The sequence below is a fragment of the Lissotriton helveticus genome, chromosome 7, assembly GCF_964261635.1.
Source record: "Lissotriton helveticus chromosome 7, aLisHel1.1, whole genome shotgun sequence".
Lineage (NCBI taxonomy): Eukaryota > Metazoa > Chordata > Amphibia > Caudata > Salamandridae > Lissotriton > Lissotriton helveticus.
Window position 1 is genome coordinate 392,519,249 of NC_136068.1, and position 19,731 is coordinate 392,538,979.

At 41.5% G+C, this 19,731-nt stretch overlaps 1 protein-coding gene across 1 annotated transcript in view; it reads right to left on the reverse strand.

The window, feature by feature from the left end:
- Positions 1 to 19,457, reverse strand: part of SLA2 (Src like adaptor 2) — a 291,725-nt gene extending 272,268 nt beyond the window's left edge. Inside the window, exon 1 of the mRNA XM_078650513.1 lies at positions 19,299 to 19,457. The gene's annotated coding sequence lies outside the window, so the exon portion shown is untranslated. The remainder of the gene's footprint in view (positions 1 to 19,298) is intronic.
- Positions 19,458 to 19,731: the final 274 nt, after the last annotated feature.

Sequence of the window (19,731 nt, forward strand, 5' to 3'; positions counted from 1 at the left end):
TATTTACAATAAGTGGCGCATCCCTGCATATCAGCAGGGATGCGCCACTTAATGTGCGCCATGCCTCCGCCACCATGGATGCGCCGCATTTACAATGCGGCGCACCATGGGGCAAAAGCGGCACAGATGCGTCACGCATCTGTGCCGAAAAGTGACGCATTGCTGGAGTTGCGTCGCAAGCGCGACGCAGCTCCAGCAATGCTTTGGGGTGCCTATCTTGTTAATGCTGCGTCTAACCTTACACCTGCTTCAAGCAGGCGCAGGGTTTTGACGCAGCATGGGCCCCAAAGTGACTGAGTGAAATCTTGTAGATTTCACTCAGCCACTTTTAGAAGGCGTTCCTGTGCCGGAACGCCCCCCCCCCCTTGCGCAGGAACGCCTCCTTCTGCCGCAGGGCTTTACAATGTGACGCATCTCCCAGATGCGTCACGTTGTAAATACCCCGCACTATGGCGCATCTTTTGCGCCGCTGCTGCGTCACAAAAGTGACGCAACGGCGGCATAAATGAGGCGCAAAGGGCTTGTAAATCTGCCCCAATGTATTTTACATAGATTTTTCTATTTCACGTATCACGAATACCATCAGTCAGATTTTGATGAAATTTGGAAGGATTATATATTCTGGCGCATAGATGATTCTCTGGGGAACTGCAGGTAAGTGGTGTGAGTATTTCATAAGTTTTAAGTTTTTATTTAGGTATATCTGTGCCCATAGTAGTACTTCTGATGTATATAGCGACGACAAGTCATTAGCTGGTTGGCTGACTACCAATGCAAAAGCTAAAGGCAGCCATCTTGTTTTCAGCTCAAGTTTCCCTATGCTTTGCGTTACACTATATAATGTAGGCAAGTATTATATTTGATATTTTTCCCATGCATATTACCACTTTAGTTAAGTGGTAAAAGGTACGGAAAAAGATGTATAAGTTTATATATATATATATATATATATATATATTTTTTTTTTTATCTTGCACTCATTTATTATCCACCAGATGGCTATCTGGTGTTGATAATCTGCCTTCTCGCGCTTTTTCTAGATGACTTTTTTTGTATCACTTTTTCATTTTTTATAAATCACTCATTATTTATGTATAATAGTTATACTGAGTTCTCTCTGAGGTAGGGGAAACTTAGTTGCCTGCATTTTGCAGTAAAAATTTGATGTAGTTGGGCATGTTATATTTAATGAAACACTGGCATATACCAAGTTCATTGAGAAGCATTAGCACTTTAGTATGAGTCACTTTGAAAGAATATTAATAAGAGCATTATGCAGTTATTTTCTTACTTGTGTTATAAAAGGGCAAAAAGCATTTATGCTGATATGGATCATCACTTCTGCAGTATTTTGCACGTCGCATTATTTTGCACATATGTGATAAAATTGTATATTTTAGTATATTTATACAGTTTTAAATGTGATTTTAGAAATCAGATAATAATATAATATATATTTATTTAGCTATTTATTTATGTATTTAAATCACAGCCATGTGCTTAAATGTAAGGTCAATAATGTATTCTGGCTCAATATATTACTTTTGTATTGTGGTTGCATAATATATTGTTTTTAATAGTGAGCCCAACACAAAGCAAAGTAATGTACAAATCTTTTCTTTCCTTATGTCTCGTTGCCACAAATATGCCAGAGTGTTTCTTCACTTTTTTACGATCACGTGGAGTGCAAAGTGAAAAAAACGCTAAAAAGAGAAAAAGAAGTAAGTGTATAAATAACAATGACGTACTGCTAACCTGTAATGTGATCAAGGGCACTTGATGCCCGAAACGCGTCATGGAAACAAGGAATAAATAAAGAAAAAACCTGCCATTGATAAGGTCCTGGTGGTCTGTTCTTCCTCAGTTCGCCATTTTGGAGGTGCTGAAGGTTTCTTTGCCGTTATATATATATATATATATATATATATATATATATATATATATATATATATATATATATATATATAATGTATTTATTTATTTATTTTTTAATTGGGAGTACCGCTGTACCTAAACAAAAACATTTAAAAAAAATATTGGAAATACACTGTAAGACGCTGTATTTTAATATTATAATGTGCTAAAGTGTTTCTTCAAATTGTTTTACATATTTAAATATGCACGAAAAAAGAGTACGGAGTACTACGTTAATTAGTAATAATTACCACGCAACTTTAACAAAGAAAATGCAGTTCACCGTGCCCTGGTATGAAAATCTAGATAAGTTTTAAAACAAAAATGTTAACCTCCCCAAAAAAATGTGGGGGTCCCATGGTACTCCCATACTACTTAGTAGTTTTTACAACAAATATCTAGAAACTTATAAATATTTTGATCTACCTATTACCACTTTACTGAAGTGGTATTAGTTAGGGCAAAAATACCAAACCCAATACCTACCTACAGGGGAAGGCATAACGCACAACATGGGGAAAGTATACCTAAAAACAACATGTCTGCCATTTACTTCTGTAAAGCCAATGATTACCATATCAGCTTGTGATAACTATGTGCTGAATTATGATGGCAGTCGGACAAGCGTCGGACCGCCATCCTGTCAGGAATGGGACTGCCCGACAGAGAGTCGTGGTCCCTGCTGACAAATTACAATCCAATCACCTTGGAGGCGTTCGGAAACATGCCTCTTAGCATTTAGGCTTGTTCTGCAACCTGAAAAAGGGCTGCAGCACAAGCCTCACTGCTAAGAGGCATGTTTACAAACAGCCCTGCACCTTGTGACAGACCCCATAGAGTAGGGCCAGCGGGGAAGGGGGGCCCACTAGGGGCCCCCAAAGTCACTTTCCGCCTGCCTTTTCATGGTGGGCAGACCGCCATGAAATGGCAGGTAGAAAGGGACATTGTAATCCCTATGGCGGTGCCTGAGGAGGCATCGTCCCTATTGAAGGGATTGCAATCCCTCCGACGGTCTGAAGGGCTCCTTTAGCCCGTCGGATGCAAGGCAGACGGTCTCTCCACCAGATGCCTCCCCCACCGCATCCTAATGCAGTGGGCGGTCCTGCAGGGGGCCGATGTCGGTGGGACCGTTACCATCGGCCTGATGGTGGCTGTCCCACCACCATCATAATCAGGCCCTATATACTGTGATAGTACCACCAAAAACCCCCACATTTTGCAAAAATACAGTAATAACAAATATTACTAACTTTAAATACATTAAAACTTATAAAATAATTACTTACCTGCACTACAAAAAAAAAACATGTGCACACCATAATATGTAGTCCTGCCAAATTTAAACAAAACATGACTCTCAGTTTACGCACAACCCAAAGTTTAAAAGTGTAGTTAAAAATATTTGATTTAAGCATGTTTTGGGAACCCCATTTTTTCTTTACATCCTCTTCAGCCAACCCCATAAAACTTGTACTCCTTACAGAATTAAACCCGTGGAAGAAGTCTACTAAAATGTGTGGACATTCCTCCAACGGGTGCAAAGTAATTAAGGTATAAAAAATGTTTACATCCATAGGTCGATAATATATACAATTTTTAAAACAAAAACATTAACCTATTACTACTTTATGAAAGTGGTACTAGGCCGTTAACAATAATAAAACGTATTCATCAGCTATATGTAACACCCTAACCCACAAGTCAGCGAAACACTGACTGTACAATAATGCAAATTTGTCATAAAAACGACATGGCTGATTTCTACCTTTGGTAAACATAGCCATCAACCAATCACATCAACATTTCTAAGCACCATGTACTGTGGTACATCGTGAACTTTGCACAGTATACCATAGCACAATATATAACTATGTTTCATACAACATATAAGTTTACAATTACTTACACTATTTGTATATACAGCCAGAAAATTAACATTTAGGTAACAAAATTCATATTTTCAGGTATAATATTCACACGTTTTCACATAATTTCACTGTACCTTTTTTAAAATTACACACTCCACTTAACGCCACTCCAGTGTATGTGTCGAATTTATGCCACTGCACTGTAAGTTATTTACAGTATGTCACTCCATTTTACAACACTTCAGTATACACCATTAAATTCTACGCTAATCCTATGTATGGTACTCCACCCTATTCCGCTCCACACCCCTATACTCTATGATATTATACTGCTCACCACTGTATTCTATTACACTTTTGTGTATGCCGGTTTACTGTACTGGTCACAACTGTACACTATTCAACTGTACATAACTCCACTTTACGCTATTCCACTATATGCTATTCCACTATGCCCCACTTTATTGTACACTACTGGACTATACACTATTCCAGAGTCCAATATTCCACTCTAAGGCACTCAATTCTACTAAAATGCCTAATACACCACTCCAGTGTACCACAATGCACTGTATGGTATTTCACTTTACAGAACTACATTCTGCACCACTCCACTAAACAGCAACTTAGTATATGTCACTAGACTCTATGCTTCTAAATGTAACCCTATTGAATTGTACGACATTCTACTGTACCCTACTCCACTACATGGCACTCCAATGTACGTCTCAACACTTAACGCCAGTAAACTCTCCTGTACTGTACACCCCTGTATTGTACGCCATTCTTCTTCTCTGCAACACTGCACTGTCCGGCACTCCAATACATGCTACACCACTTTACACAACTGTTCTTTACAACACTACACTCTATGCCACCCGACTTTACGTAAACCCACTGTACTCCATTCAACTGTAAGGCACACCACTGTACCCCACTCCAATAAACGCTATTCCAGTTTACGCCACTCCACTGTACGCTATTCAACTGTGTGCTATTTTAGAATACAATATTCTAATATATGCCCCTAAATTATACAACACTCCAGTCTATAGCACTCCATTGTACGCCACTAAGGTCTATGCGAATACACTCTGCAATATTTACAGGACACAAGTCCACTTTACCACACTCCACTTTATGCTATTCCACTGTATACCACTGCACTGAAAGCCACTACACCCTATACCTCTACAAGATATGCCACTCTACTGTATCCGACTTCAGCGTACGCCACTCCATTTTATGCAACACCACTCTACGTCACTCGGCGGTAGGCCATTCCAGTGTGTGGCACCTCCAGCATACCAAAATACACTGTACCAGTGTACACATTATAACACTTTTCTCCACTATATTCTACCACACTCCATACCATTAAACTGTATCAATATTACACATTTGTTACTGACATTAGAAAAACCATTGAAATTCTTCGGAAAAAACCCCAAAGGTTGAAGATTAGTTATAGTTAGGAAAACATTCTTTATTTTTGCTATATAAACTCAACTTAACCTATACAAACTTCAAAAATTCTACAGTTATAATTATATAAGTGGTTCTTAAATGATAAATTAAAGATATAACTATATGTCATACTTATAACTCACATGTATACTAATGCACCACCTTAAAATTCAGATAACGTGTGCACCTCTGTACGTGGTCTTTTCACCTCACTTGCCACACTACATTAACTATAACTCTCATAGGCCCATGGCATAAGTCTGTGTCAGTCCAAGCTATATGGCTCCAACTAGCTCTTCACTCAGCCAAAGCACAGATATGCCATCAGTTTCCTCTATGACATCTTAAGAGCGAATAAAAACAACCTGCTCTGCTTTATTGAAGATTTGGAAAACATCCCTGGACTTGAGTGGTACCAAAAGAGAGGGCCAATCCCATGGCTACTGCAATTAAGGGGTGAATTACTATAGTGAAATATGAGATTAATTTGAGCGGTCAATATGTTAGTCTGTTATTTGGATTGAGTAGGATAGTGGAGAGATGGAGGAGGGAAGGGTTTGCATTTATATATCTCTTGTTCTCCTGATGAGGTGTTGTAGCACTCACTTTTTGGCAGGTAGTAGGCTACTCTGGAACCCAAAAAGGATAAGTGGTGAATTAGTGTAGGGAAATATTACATTATTTTGATTTGAGAGGTGGACATGTATGTCTGGTATTTGGATTGCAAAAAGAATAGTGGAGGGATAGAAGAAGGAAGGGTTGAGAATTTATGTATGTTTTTTATTTTTGTTTCGAAGTTCATAGCATTAGGTGGTCTCCATTATGTGGAGAAGCGTGGCTCAGTGGTTAGAGGCGGCAGACCCGGAAGCTGAGATCGACCATGGACCAGGGTTCGATTCCCCGCCTCTGCGGGTCTCGGGCTCATAAATTCCACGGTCTCGACAATTCTCGCTCCGGTGCCTACTCGACTCACGGGGTCACACTCTGCGACTCTGGGCAATAGCTTGCTTAATCTCCACAACGGCCCCTCGCGGCGGGATGCCTGGCTTTCACCCTGTGGACACCCTGCCGGGGTTTCTCACAGGGGAATACCAGGACGGGTTCCCTAAGCAAGCGCCAGGATGCCCTTTGGGTGACAGGTCTGCGCTATATAAGTACACCTACATTTACACATTTACATTTACATTAGGTTGGGATGAGTAAAGGGGTAAGAGTCAAAGGGAAGGGATAAGAAAGGCTTGTTTTGGAGATCTGAATAGTCAAAGAGGCAAGGAGGGGTAAAGGAGGGAAGAGTCTAGAAAGGGTTATTTTAGGGATCATAGTAGTGGTATGGGGTTTGGGTTGAATGGGAGAGTGGAGGAAAGGGATAAAATGAGATAAGCATAGGGAGAGAAATAGGGTAGTGCATTGGGAAAGAGTAGTAGAATGAGGCTTGAGATGAGTCAGAGAGTTGAGGTAGAGGATATATTGAAAGCGGTATAGGGTGAGAATAGGGTAGTGCATTGGAGAGAGTAGTGAAATGAAGTTTGAGATGAGTCAGTGTGGAGGCAGAGGATATACTTCGAGAGATATTGGGTGAGATATAGGGTAGTGCACTGGATATGCTGTATTACTAGCAAAGTAATAAATATAAAGATACATAAGTACATGGAAGGTATATCATAAGTACAAGGACGTTATATATGAATAAGAAAGGTAATATGTAGATTAAAGTCACATTTAAGAAACTCAGACTTTCAAGTATTGCTGTACTTTAAATTAATTAATTATTTTTATATCAATAGTGGAGCAATTGTAGATAGTTATGATAAATTATTTTATTCATGCAGTCACTTATATACATTTTAAACATAGACTACTGTAACTATAAGTAATATGTACATTTGTCAAACAAAACTAACGAATGTCTATATATCTAAAAACAATTATTATACATGTTATATACAGAGAGATATGCTGATATATTTATGTTTGAGTATGGTGGTTATGTAGAGATGAGACAATTCTTGAGTAGTCTTCTGAAGATAAGGTGGTTATCCGTGGATCTTATGTTTGGGGGTAAGGAGTTCTAGAGCTTGTCAGGTTGAACAGAGAAGGATGTGCCACCCATGTTTTTTTCTTGTACGGAGGGATTTTGAGGCAAGGTGCCATTCTAGAGCGGAGGTTCCTTTGTTGAATGTATTTTGTGATGTTATTCCTGATGAAGAAAGGTCCTGTCCGTGTATCGCTGTGTGGGTGATACAAAACAACTTGTATGAGGATCTTCTGGCAACTGGTAACCAATGTAGGGCTTTAAAGGCAGAGGAGATGTGGGCTTGCGGTTTTATATGTAAGTGTAGTCTGGTAGCAGAGTTCTGAATCTCTTGTAGTCTATTCATAGTTGTTAAAGGTGATCTGTGGAGAGGCTATTGGTGTAATCGAGTTTAGACAGAACAAGAGATATGGTAGCCTGGACCTTGTGTGGCAATCTCAGGTGGGGGAAGATGCGTTGCAGAGTTTTTATAGTAACAAAGCTTGGTCTTGCTAGTTTGTCCACTAGGGCATTCAATTCAATAAAAAAAACGCAATTTGATATATGTAAAACAACCATAAAAGTATACATAGATAAAAAGCTGATTGCGTTGCGCACACATAATTTCAAATTGTTATAAATAATACAAGGCAACACTTGGGATACAACATGGAACCAAAGTTAATCATATCTAAAAACACTTCAAATATTTAAAAGAGGTGCAGTCTCCATTCAAAATCCTTATAGGGTCATCACTATGTCAGTAAAAAATGTTTATGAGTATATTAATTGCATTTGTAATAAAAAAGTGCTACATTAAGACAAACGCTAGCATCATTTAGTACGAACAGGTATTTTAAGGCAGCAATATGCCATCCAATGCCATACGCAAGCAAAAGTGGTTTTAAGTAGTAACTTCTAAAACCAGAATAAAAAACACAAAACAGCATAAAGTGCACAGTGCTTTGCTTACTCTGGCCATCACAAGGGCAAGTCGTCGAGTTCAGAGGACACATTTTCATGTTGGGGAAGGCAACTAAATGGTGGGCAATTCCTAATCTAAATACAAAATGGTGCGTAAATTTAGGAATGTAGGTTAAATAATCTTGACAGCCCTTTGTTAAAGTCAGTGTTAAGTAAAACTTAACAGTTGATTTCCTTCTCTCACAATGCAGGACTTCCCTCTTGTGATTCATAAAAATGTCTCTGATGGACAACCTGCTAAGTGATATAACCGATAGAGGGTTAGTCCGGACTGACATCTTGAATAGTTTACTGTACAAAGAATTAATGTAGCTTAACCAGGGAATCATCAATACGTTGTCCAGAGTAAAACAGTCTAAAATTATCGACTTTGTAAAACTAGTTTCGTCTTTGGATCATATGGAGCACCAAAGCAACAAGGGACGAAGTCTGTGAGGTACTGGAGCCCTACTTCTCTATGAATGATCTCGGAAGAAGCCGAGGTGGGCAGACTAAGAGTTCATTTGAGGATGCCGTTTTCCTCCGTCTGAAGCGCTTTACTATTGTGGTAGCCCCACACTCCTGCCCCATATGTAGCAGTGGATAAAACTCTTGCCCTATACATTGCTGTCATCTCCTTAACTGGCCTAGAACCCAGCTTGGTTGAAAATCTAAAAATTCCATGGATCCTTCTGTTTATTTTGCTCCTAACATTACTGATTTCACAAGACCATGAGCCGTTACATGAAAACGAATGCCCAGGTAGCAGAAAGTATCAACAGAGGGCACCAGTGACGTATCCATAAGAAATGTTCTACATTGTTTATCCCTTGACCCACAAACCATAGTGTAGGTTTTGCTTTTGTTTGATAATCAGTTTTGTAGCAGCAATAAAATCCCCATAGGTACTCATTAAACGTTGCAGCCCCACAGGAATCCTTGCCAGCAGGACAGCTTCATCTTCATCTTCGTACAAGAGCAATGGTTTGGGGGCGCCCAGCCACTTGTGGAGCATCGGCATGCACAGTTTGTAGAGTCTGGTCCACCCAATTTATAAACAAAGAAAATAGTAAAGGGGAGAGTACACAGCCTTGACGAATGCCGCGTTTGACTGCAAAGTTATTGGTACAGTTGCCTCGAGGACCATAGCGTACCTTACACTACAGATTTTCATATAATTTTGCCGAAAAGCAGATCATTGGCCTAGGCGCCCCCATAGCAAGCAGAGTGGTCCAAAAGATAGTGTGATCTACTAGGTTGAAAGCTCCGCTCAAGTCCGCCTTTGGTCGTGTATATTTGCCTATAAGTAGATCCAAGTTCACACATTGCTCAAGCGTCCCCACACCTTTCCTAAAACCAAACTGTAATGGTGAAAGTATTGAGCAGTCCCTAGCCCATTCTTCAAATCTTTTCAGCAGGATTTTGCTTATCACTTTCGCCGATGAGTCTAGCAATGAAATTGTCTGGTAATTTTTGGGATCCGATTTATTACTCTTCTTAAAGAGGGGGACTATAATAGATGTAAGTTCAGTATACGTTTATTGTTATAAGTTAATAAAAACCGTCACAATATTTTACAATTAATACGAAATAAGTGTGCATATTTAAAATTAAAATCCTTTTTTTAAATGATCAGTTTTCTGAAAAGCATTGATTAATATTGCCACAATACAGGAAAATATATTGGCCTTCTTTGTATCGTATTATTATAAAAAAATCCTTCTATTCATAACCGTTAATACTCTTCTCGATTATTATAAAGTGGCATGTGCATCAGTATAAAATTAACTACTAGTAGGGTGGTTTATGTGCTAAGGATGGCAGTTTTCCTAAGCGTACCGCCAATAACTTTTTCTTGAGATAAGCCGGATAGGTTAAATGTATATATGTTGCAGGTTGCAATGTGACATATGTTTGAATTGTCACCCAGGACATGAGATCACCACGAGAATATGTTTTTATCTTCAACTAGCAAATTCATTTTTGCTGCTTTATTCATCGCATGACAAAAAGAGTAATGTGTCAGATTCAGGTCCCTTAAATCACCGGTATTAGATATTTGTAATGATGATAGCAAATATTTGTTGTAACTTGAGTTCACATCGTTAATCATAGATTCCCATAAAGCGCTGATTAAAGGACTGGACTGAATATTTCGTATTTTGTGCATGGATTTAATAAAGTGGTATCTTCTTACTATATTTTGTTGGGTCAATCCAAATTCTAAACGGATTTGAGCAGGAGAAGCACTACAAGGGAGACCAAAGAGCTGTTTATATGTTTTAATTTGTAGTCTATCCAACATTGTGAAATCCTTACCATGCATCACTATATTTGCGTAAGTTAGCAATGGCAGCAATTTTTCTTTGACAACAGAAAGCAGTGGTTGGTAGGAGGGGCTGTCACGTTTTTTGCAAGTACACAGAATGTGTGTATTAGAGTATTGTTTTTTCTAACCATGTACTGCTGGTGTATATGAAAATGTAATTATTTATCAAAATTGAAGCCCAACTATTTGTAAGTGCTGACTTCTTCTATGAATGCATTACCCAGCTTGATTTTTAATGAGGCATTGGGATTGTTTCCTACAGACATGACTTAAGTCTTAGCAATATTAATTTCCAATTTGTTAAGTTTTGTATATGCCGCAGTTTCTTTAATTAATCTTTGTAGTCCAACTTCTGTGTGACTCAGCAGCACGATATCATCGGCGTATGACAGATGGGATATCATTAATGGGCCTAGCCTTGGAGCGTGCAAATTAACTTGGTCCAGGTGGGTAGGCAAATCAGCAGTAAAGAGGTTAAACAAATGTGGTACTATAACGAACCCTTGCTTAAGGCCCTTTGCGGTTGGTACTTTCCTTGATATTCTCGTTCCATCTCCCACCTTAATTTGAATCCATGTTTCTGTATATAGCATTTAATTGCTCTTAAGATTTTTTCTTGAATGCCCCATCGTCTTGGTTTAGCCCATCGGAGTGGTCGATCCACCCGATCGAAAGCTGCTTTCATATGGATAAAGCAGAGTTGTAGTTTTTTCTTAAGGCGTTTACTTTTTAACACAATTATTGCAACTGTTGTCATGTTAATTGAGGTCCCATACCCTTTCGAAAATCCTGTGTGTTGGGGTGGAATCAAATTCTTGGCATTTGTCCACTCTAGTAAATCTTCCAATATTAGTGATGCATAATATTTTGCTTCTGAATCAATAAGAGCTTTGGGTCCAATTTATACATATTGCCTGTTGAATGCCATTTGGACCTGGGGCACTGTTACTTCTGCCAGCTTTGATCATGTTTTCAACTCTTGAGAGCGTGCATAATAGATGTATCCTAAGTGGGCGGAATCGTTATTGTCGCAGCCATGGTAAAAACTTTAGTTAGAATTGGGGCCCATAAATCAACTGCATTCCTAAAACCATCTACTGAGACCCCATCTGGGTCTGGGGCCTTGCCCCCATTACTTTCCTACAAGGCCTGTGATACTTCTTGTATTGTGATGTCCAAAGGTAAGGGGTGCCATATCAACTGTTCCTTGTCTTGAATGGACGCCATTTGTGCCTTTAGAGAGCTACACATTCCAGTAAAATGAGCAATTCAGGCATAACAAGTGACATGTGATAAGAACTCGGGATGGAATTATCCTTTAGAAAAGGGGAATTAACTGTATCCCAAAATAATTTTCTATCTCCTGTATCAGCAGCTCATGACAATTTGGACCAGGCTACATCTTGGAGTTCTTTTTTCCTAACTAAGAGTACCTCTTTATATTTAAATCTGAGAGATTTAATCAACAAATTATCTCTAGGTCGTTTGCAAAGAGCCAATTTCAAATCCCTTGCACAATGGTACATGCGTGGTCGAACCAACCTCTATGCTTCACAGGGCCTGTTTTATTCAGGCAAGTCAGGAGAGCATAGGGCGGTGGTTTTCTCTGGTCAGGCTCTCTGTTACTTGAAGTATGGCTATTCCATCTACAAGCAGCCCAGTAGTCCCACACCCAATCCCTCTACAGTAGAGAGATGTTGTTCAACTATAACTATCTCTTGGGAGATCTCGTTAACCACCCGCACTAAGAATGAGTCAATAGTTGCCCAAGTGTTATCAGATGGTGGCGGTATATTAATTGCCTTACGTTTACCCATAACCACCTTTACGACCGTGCACCTGCTTGGGAAGAATAGGGAAAAAAAAGGAAATAACACTTAGACTTGTGAAAGTGTTCTATTTCCATCACCGATCCATAGTGTAAAGTATACGCAGTGCCCCCTGCCACTGCTCTGCCTTAGCGCCAGGAGACCCTTGTGGGTAGCTGCATGCTCTATAAGTTTCTTAAATAAATATGCAGGCAACAGTTGTTTGGTAGCGTGGGTGGCAATATACTCCAAGAGGCATTCATGGATAGCTTTGAGTCCATGGTCATTCCAAGGTTTCTTACTTCCTTTGATACTTTAGGCGGTGTTCCCAGAACATAAGGCCATGCGGCGAGAGGGTCATAATGTTTCCAATCGCCAAACATGAGTATTTCTGTTTTGGAAGCATTCAATTTGAGATGGCTACATGTCATCCACTGATCCATGGCTTTGAGACAACTGATAATTGGTGAGTTTCAAATGTCTTTGGGGCATTCCAGTTGAAGGAGTATTTGTGTGTCATCTGCACAGTTATAGCACATGGCACATGAGATGAAATTGATTAATCAGTGCTGGTAGTGACTTCACGTAGATGTTGAAAAGCATGGGTGAGATGATAGAGTCTTGAGGGATCCCTGCTTTTGTGAAGTACGGTTTGGAAGAGAATGGATGACATTTAATTCTGTTGTGATGGTAGGATGTGATCCAGTCGAGTGCAGTCCCCTCTATGCCGGCTTCATAGAGTCTTTGTACTAGAGTGTCATGGTCAACCGTGTCAAAGTCAGCTGAGAGGTCCTAAAGAAGTAGTGCAGCAACCCTGTTACGGTCAACTGTGTTCTTATGGTCATTCCAGATGCCAACGAGGGAAGATTCTGTGTCTCTTCCCGGATGGAATTCCGTTTGGAAGTCTGAAAGTATGGTATTATCTTACATGAAATGTGACATCTGGGCGAATGCTGCTTTTCTATCAGTTTGCCCAGGAAAGGTCTCTTTGTAATTTGTCTGAATTTGTTGGGGTTTAGCAGGTCCAGGTTTGTTTTCTTCAGAAGTGGGCATATGTATGACCTTTTTAGTTCTTCTGGAAATACTTTGGTAGTTAAGGAATTATTGATGATTCTTCTTACTGGCGTGGCAGCAGCGATTGTTAGAAGAATTTTCTTGAAGGTTTGTGGTGGGCAGGCCTGGTTGCTTTGACCAGGTCTATAAATTCATTGTGTGAAATTTGTTGTATAATCTGTTACGTTTTTGTAAGTGGAGTTTGTTTTGATTGATGTTTGTTTTGAGCCAGGCACGTTACTGCTTTCTAATGTGCTGTTTTATCTTGTTTAGCTCTGTATTTCTACAAGGTGCCTGTTTTCTTTTTTTCTGTTGTGTTGTTTTTAGTGGTATTAGGATATCGAAAGTTTCCTGTAGCCACTCATATAGTTTTGAACTGAATGTATTGTGTCTAGATCTGTAATAGATGTTAGCTGTGTTTCTAAGAGTTTAAAATTGAGATTGTTCCATGGTCAAAAGGTGGAAGCACGTATGGTGGTTTTAGGTGTGTTTCTTAGTGGTATTTTATATTGGAAAGCAAGCAAATTGTGGTCTGACTATGTGAGTGGAGTCACTGTTGAAAAGAGAACTGGTTCTGTATGTGCACAAATTGCATCTAGGACGTATCCAGCAATGTGTGTGGGTGTGTGGATGATCTAATGCAGGTTCAATGCGTTAAGCCAGTGATTGTTTTTGGATGGGGGCATAATGGGTTTGTCAAACCAAATGTTGGGGTCATCCATAATGCATTGGTTGGAGTGTACCGTGATAAGGTTTGAAATCATGTCTAGAAGTGTGTCTGGGATTGTTGCTTTGCTAGAGTTCTATAAAGGAGCAGGAAGTTACAGGAGGAAGATGGTGTAGGGTTGCATTTGGTGAAGAGGGCCTCACAACCTTGCATGGAGATATCATCAGTTTTATTGATATGTACTGTTTGCCTGAACACAACAGCTAGGCCACCACCTCTTTTACCTATACGATTTTGGGTGATAGTTTGATAGCCTAGAGGAACGGCTTCATGCTAGACTGAAGCCATATCATCTCCCAACCATGATTCAGTTATGAAGAGTATGCCAGGTTTTGCATCAGTGAGAAGGTTGTAGATGTGATGCCTGTTTTTAGAGAGTGATCAAACATTTATTAGTTGGCAGTTTAGAGAATGTGCTCTGGTGATAGTGTGACTTTATTTTGTAGAAGACTGAGTAGTATTTTGTGGGCCTGTAACAGGTGTGTCCTTAGTGCTGGTATTAGCTGTTTGAGGAGAGAATTAGTGAAGCTGATCTGTATCATGTGCTCATCATGTATCCAGCAGGCTAAGAACGCATTTTGATGGGTCTGCATGTGTAGGTGGTGGAGATGGTGGTTGAGAGTGAGTTGGTGAGCTGTGTTGTTTTTGTAGTGTAGCCTTGTTGTGCAGTACACATGGAGAAGCGAACACTGTTTCAACTCTTGAGAACAGATGACTGCAATCTCAGAGCAAGGTGATACTCGAGCAAGGCATCAGCAATGCAGGGTTCATATCAATGCATCTGCATAAATCTGCACACATTTCACATTGTTACAGGGAAATACAGTGAGTGAAGTCCAAGCCCATAAGAGCGAGTGAAAAAGGCCCTAAATAGCAAGATGCAGTTTGACCATCACAGTGGTTAGATTGCATATGTATTGTAGTCTGTCCGATCTTTGTACTGGCAGCACATATATCACAGGCATAGAGTGCTTACTCTGATGTGTGGGTTTGGTTTTGGGAGGTCGATGGTTCAACATCATCGACTTAAGTAGCGTGGAATAAAAAGGTATATAGTGGGCCTTAGATACCTTTGGGTCTCAAAGAAGGGGGTTGTAGCTCCAAATATATTCAACTTCTTGTGTTGCAAGATGGCAAAATCTCGAAGGCCAATCTTTTACCTTGTATCATAACTGATTCATCATGAACAGGAAGTCAATGAATAATCCATTTTACACAGTGCCCCTCATGTGATATAGGAGAGGCAGATGTGCACAGGCCAGGGAAATGGAGTATGGAAGCTGAGTGTGCAGGTTCATCCAGCTTTGCACGGGGTTATAAGCAGGGCCACTGGAATTATATGTCAGGAAAGGGCCACATTATGAGTCAGGATTGAGTAAATTATTCAGCAAGAAAAAGCAACGTATGCAGCATAATGTAGCACATTTTTTAATTGCATTACTTCATAATTTTCACATTTTTAGAACTTGGTAACAATATCTGAACATTAGTTGCACCTCTTTAGTACCCGTTCAATACCCAAATATAGCACTAAGCAACAGAAAGGTGTCCAGTCCAGCTTTGCAAAGGGCCTTACACTGCGCGGCAACACGTGTCACTGTATTTTTACTAACTTTTGAACCATTTAAGCTATAAACAAATTGTTAATGGGTTAAAATCTGCAGATTACGCGGCAGATTGTGGATTATGCGAAAAATTGCCGCAACTGCACATTTGCATAATTCCAGTGGCATAAGGTTGTCCCCATCCTCCCCAGAAACTTATTGTCTCGTATGCCCCTGACCAGCAGCAGTGGAGTGCTTTTCATGACCCCTTCCCTGCCAAGTCAATGCCCTGAGGCTATAGTGGGTTGGGGAGGATGTGAGTAAGAGAAGTGGCCTCGCTAAGTGCCAGGTGTTGTTTCCTCGGCCCCAGTGTGTCTAGGCCTTGGTTGGAGGCAGTGGGGTAGGGTTGGTGGTGTTTGCATAGGCCTCACTGTGAGGCCACCTTTCACAGAGTATTTCAAAAAGGGGGGTGGTGATGGACAGAGTATCTGAGTTAATCAGAACACTCCTACCCAGTCAACAGATCAGGGCTTGATCCATCACCGTTTTTTAGCTCACTGCACCATCCCAGTTCAGAACCTGGCAATATGCAAATTAGTCTGTCCCTGGCCCAATGCATCATGGGAACAGGGCAGACCAAACTACCAAGCCAATTCTTCACTGGAAAGGAAACAAGCTTCCGGGGACCGGTTTCTGGCATTACAGCCGTCTTCGGCCCGGCTTGCTTGAATCCTGATGGTGCAGTGAGCAAGGGACTCATGTCTGAGCATACCCTTCCACACTTGTGGTGGCCAAAATATTTCAAAAAGGGGGGTGGTGATGGACAGAGTATCTGAGTTAATCAGAACACTCCTACCCAGTCAACAGATCAGGGCTTGATCCATCACCGTTTTTTAGCTCACTGCACCATCCCAGTTCAGAACCTGGCAATATGCAAATTAGTCTGTCCCTGGCCCAATGCATCATGGGAACAGGGCAGACCAAACTACCAAGCCAATTCTTCACTGGAAAGGAAACAAGCTTCCGGGGACCGGTTTCTGGCATTACAGCCGTCTTCGGCCCGGCTTGCTTGAATCCTGATGGTGCAGTGAGCAAGGGACTCATGTCTGACTGTCCTGAAAGTCTGGGACACAGTCTCTAGTGATGATCGCTGGACTACGTTCCCATCCCCCCTTTACACCTATACACTTCAACCCGGCCTTCCCGCCGGCGATGCAAGAAGGCCCCTTCCAAATATGGAGAGAGGGGGGCTGTAGGGCCCTTACACACCTGTTCCACGGCTCTGCGCCGCTCACTTTTACCAACTGTATGAGGGACTATGGAGTCCCGGCCTCTGAGCGATTCCACCACATCCAGCTCCTCCATTGGGCTACCTCATCTGGGGTTAGCGATGCAGCCACGAGACCTCCAGCCCCATTTGAGGCCTTCATCCTACGGACCGCCACTATGAAGGGAGCTATTTCCTTTCTTTATAATCTGCTGCTTACCACTGCCGTGGCTCCTCATCCCCGCTATATGGGGCATTGGGAGGAACTTCTCGGGCGGGACATTTCGGATGGGGAATGGTCAGGCCTCTGGCGAGACATTGCGGCGCACAATCACTCAGTGGATTTGAGGGAGGCCCATCTTAAGACCCTTATGGATTGGTACTTGTACCCATCCAAGTTACATCGCATTTTACCGGCCTCCTCGGACAGATGCTGGAGGGGCTGTGGTCTGCTGGGAGACTTCCGCCACATCTGGTGGGACTGCCCGATCATCCGCCCTTACTGGGAAGAGATTTTGTCCCCTGTCAAAGAAATTCTCGGCTACCAGGTGGCTGATTCAATGGCCCATGTCCTGCTAGGTCTCCGTGACCCAGATCTCGAACATCAAACAGGAGCGGACAAACAGATCTTGTGGCTCTGTCTCGGAGCTGCCAAACTCACTTTAGCAGCGGCTTGGAAGAAACCGGACGCCCCGGCAATATCCCTGTGGCAAGCGAGACTGTGGAGATTACTGAGCGTGGAGCGAGTGGCGGACATCTTCCTGGGCAACTTCAAGAACTTTCTGTTTCGCTGGGGTCCTTTGGTCCGCTTCCTCTCACAAGGCTTACCATCTGCAGTCTGCCCATCCACAGTACGTGCTCTCCACCTATTTCAGATCTAACCACGGTCATATGAATGTAGGATTGGATGTATGTTGTTGTCACCACCACCAGGGGGGCGGGTAGGGAGGGGGGAAGGGTGGGGTAATTTGGTTAATTGTTGCGACGCCCACAATGCAGTTGGAGGCCACAAGAGACTTTTGCACTGAGTCACGAGCATAGGTCCCATTACCTTTTCTTCGCAGGGCTTCTACCCCTTCCGGGATTCTGGAGGGTGATTAACTTTGAGTAACTGTCTTACTGCTTTCAGGAACTGCTACTCCGAACTGAACTGTGGTAACTCTCCAGGATACCTCACCTATGCTTTATGCCTCATCAAATGCCCCCTGCGTGGGAAGCAATGCGGAAATGTCGCTTGTCTTATTTTTCTCTGTTCTTCTCCACAAATAAAAAAAATTCAAAAAAAATAAAAATTAATTTGATTTTGTGTGTAATGTAACTGTTGCTCATGTAAAGTGCTCCAACTTCTTTGGGAAGAGTTCACAGTAAATAAAACTACAAAAAACATAACAAAAAGTAAGCTGACCGATTCGGCAAAGGAAAGAACATGATAACTTAAGGTAACTCTTTGTATAAAAAGTCCCTAGTCCTTTTTAACATGGGTTTTCTGCCTTTGTGTAGTTTGACTATTAGTCACAGATCGTTTAGGAAACTTTAGAACACATTTTAAAGTGCTTCTGTCTTTTGTTTACTGTTTAAAGTGCATACGATCAGAGGAAAAAAATACCGGCTTTAGGTGATTTTCTTCAGTCTCGTAGCGTCCAAGACTTTAAAATACAGGCGACACCAGTAGTCAGATTATGCAAGCATTACTCAAAACGTGACCAAATCTTGTGTTAGTGCAGAGCACAAAATGTAGGTCAAGCGCCGTTTATATCATTTATTACTAGATAAATCAAACAAAAGAAATGCAGCTTGATAATTGTGCAGTGATCGGGGCTGAGGCATGATGTCCGCAATGTTACCAATTGTTTGTGTTCGGTAATCGCTTTTTAAGTGCATGTTTATGTTGCACTTACAAATGTGTTTTTAGAATGTTATTTTAGTACCGTACTTTTATTGTGTTTGAACCTTTACACAAATTAAGTACACTATTTATTACATTGTATAACAGCACATCAGCAGACGTTCCATCATTGTGATTCTAAAAGCACAGTACCCAAGCAAAGCAGTATTGGTACTGTCTCCTTACATCAGTAGTATCCATTTTGGAAAAGTGCGAGTACTACCCAGTTCTGCCCCCATCAAGTAATGGCATCCATGCCGGGAAATGCCAAGCCCAAGACTATTCCATTTCAAAAACATCACTCCAGCTATGAACTGCTGGTATGGTGTAAGTCACTGTAAGGTGTAAGATGTAAGGTATGTGAGGTTGTGAGCAATGCTGAAAAGTGACACATATTCATACTCAACGCACCAAAACTTGTCATTGATTACTTTTTGGACGCACGACAGATCTGTGCCTTACCTGCAGCTGTTCAGTGCCTGCTATGAGGCTTGTCCTCAGTCCCTCGCACGCCTGCTTCACCGCATGCTTCTAGCATCGGGCTCGCGTCCACCAACCAGCTTCCTGTCACTAGGTCAGTTTCGACTCTCGTCTGAAGTTGACGCCGGAGCGCGCGCACCAGGCTTTGGCGGCCCTGCTGTCGCCTCACTGTGGCTTGACTACAGGTGCCGCTGAGCTGCTACTTTCAGGGGGGGGGCGGTAGCATGACGTCGCCTCAGTTCTGTCCTCCCACCCAGCCCATGGGGTGACGCAATCCCTTCGTGAACAGCGACCTTTCAGCGATCTCGAACATTGCTAGTTTGCGGGGGAGGCCGGTTGCACCTGGGAAATACCATTGCATACAGCGAGGTTCGTTTATTTATGCGTTTTTATATAGATCGAACTTTATCCGAAG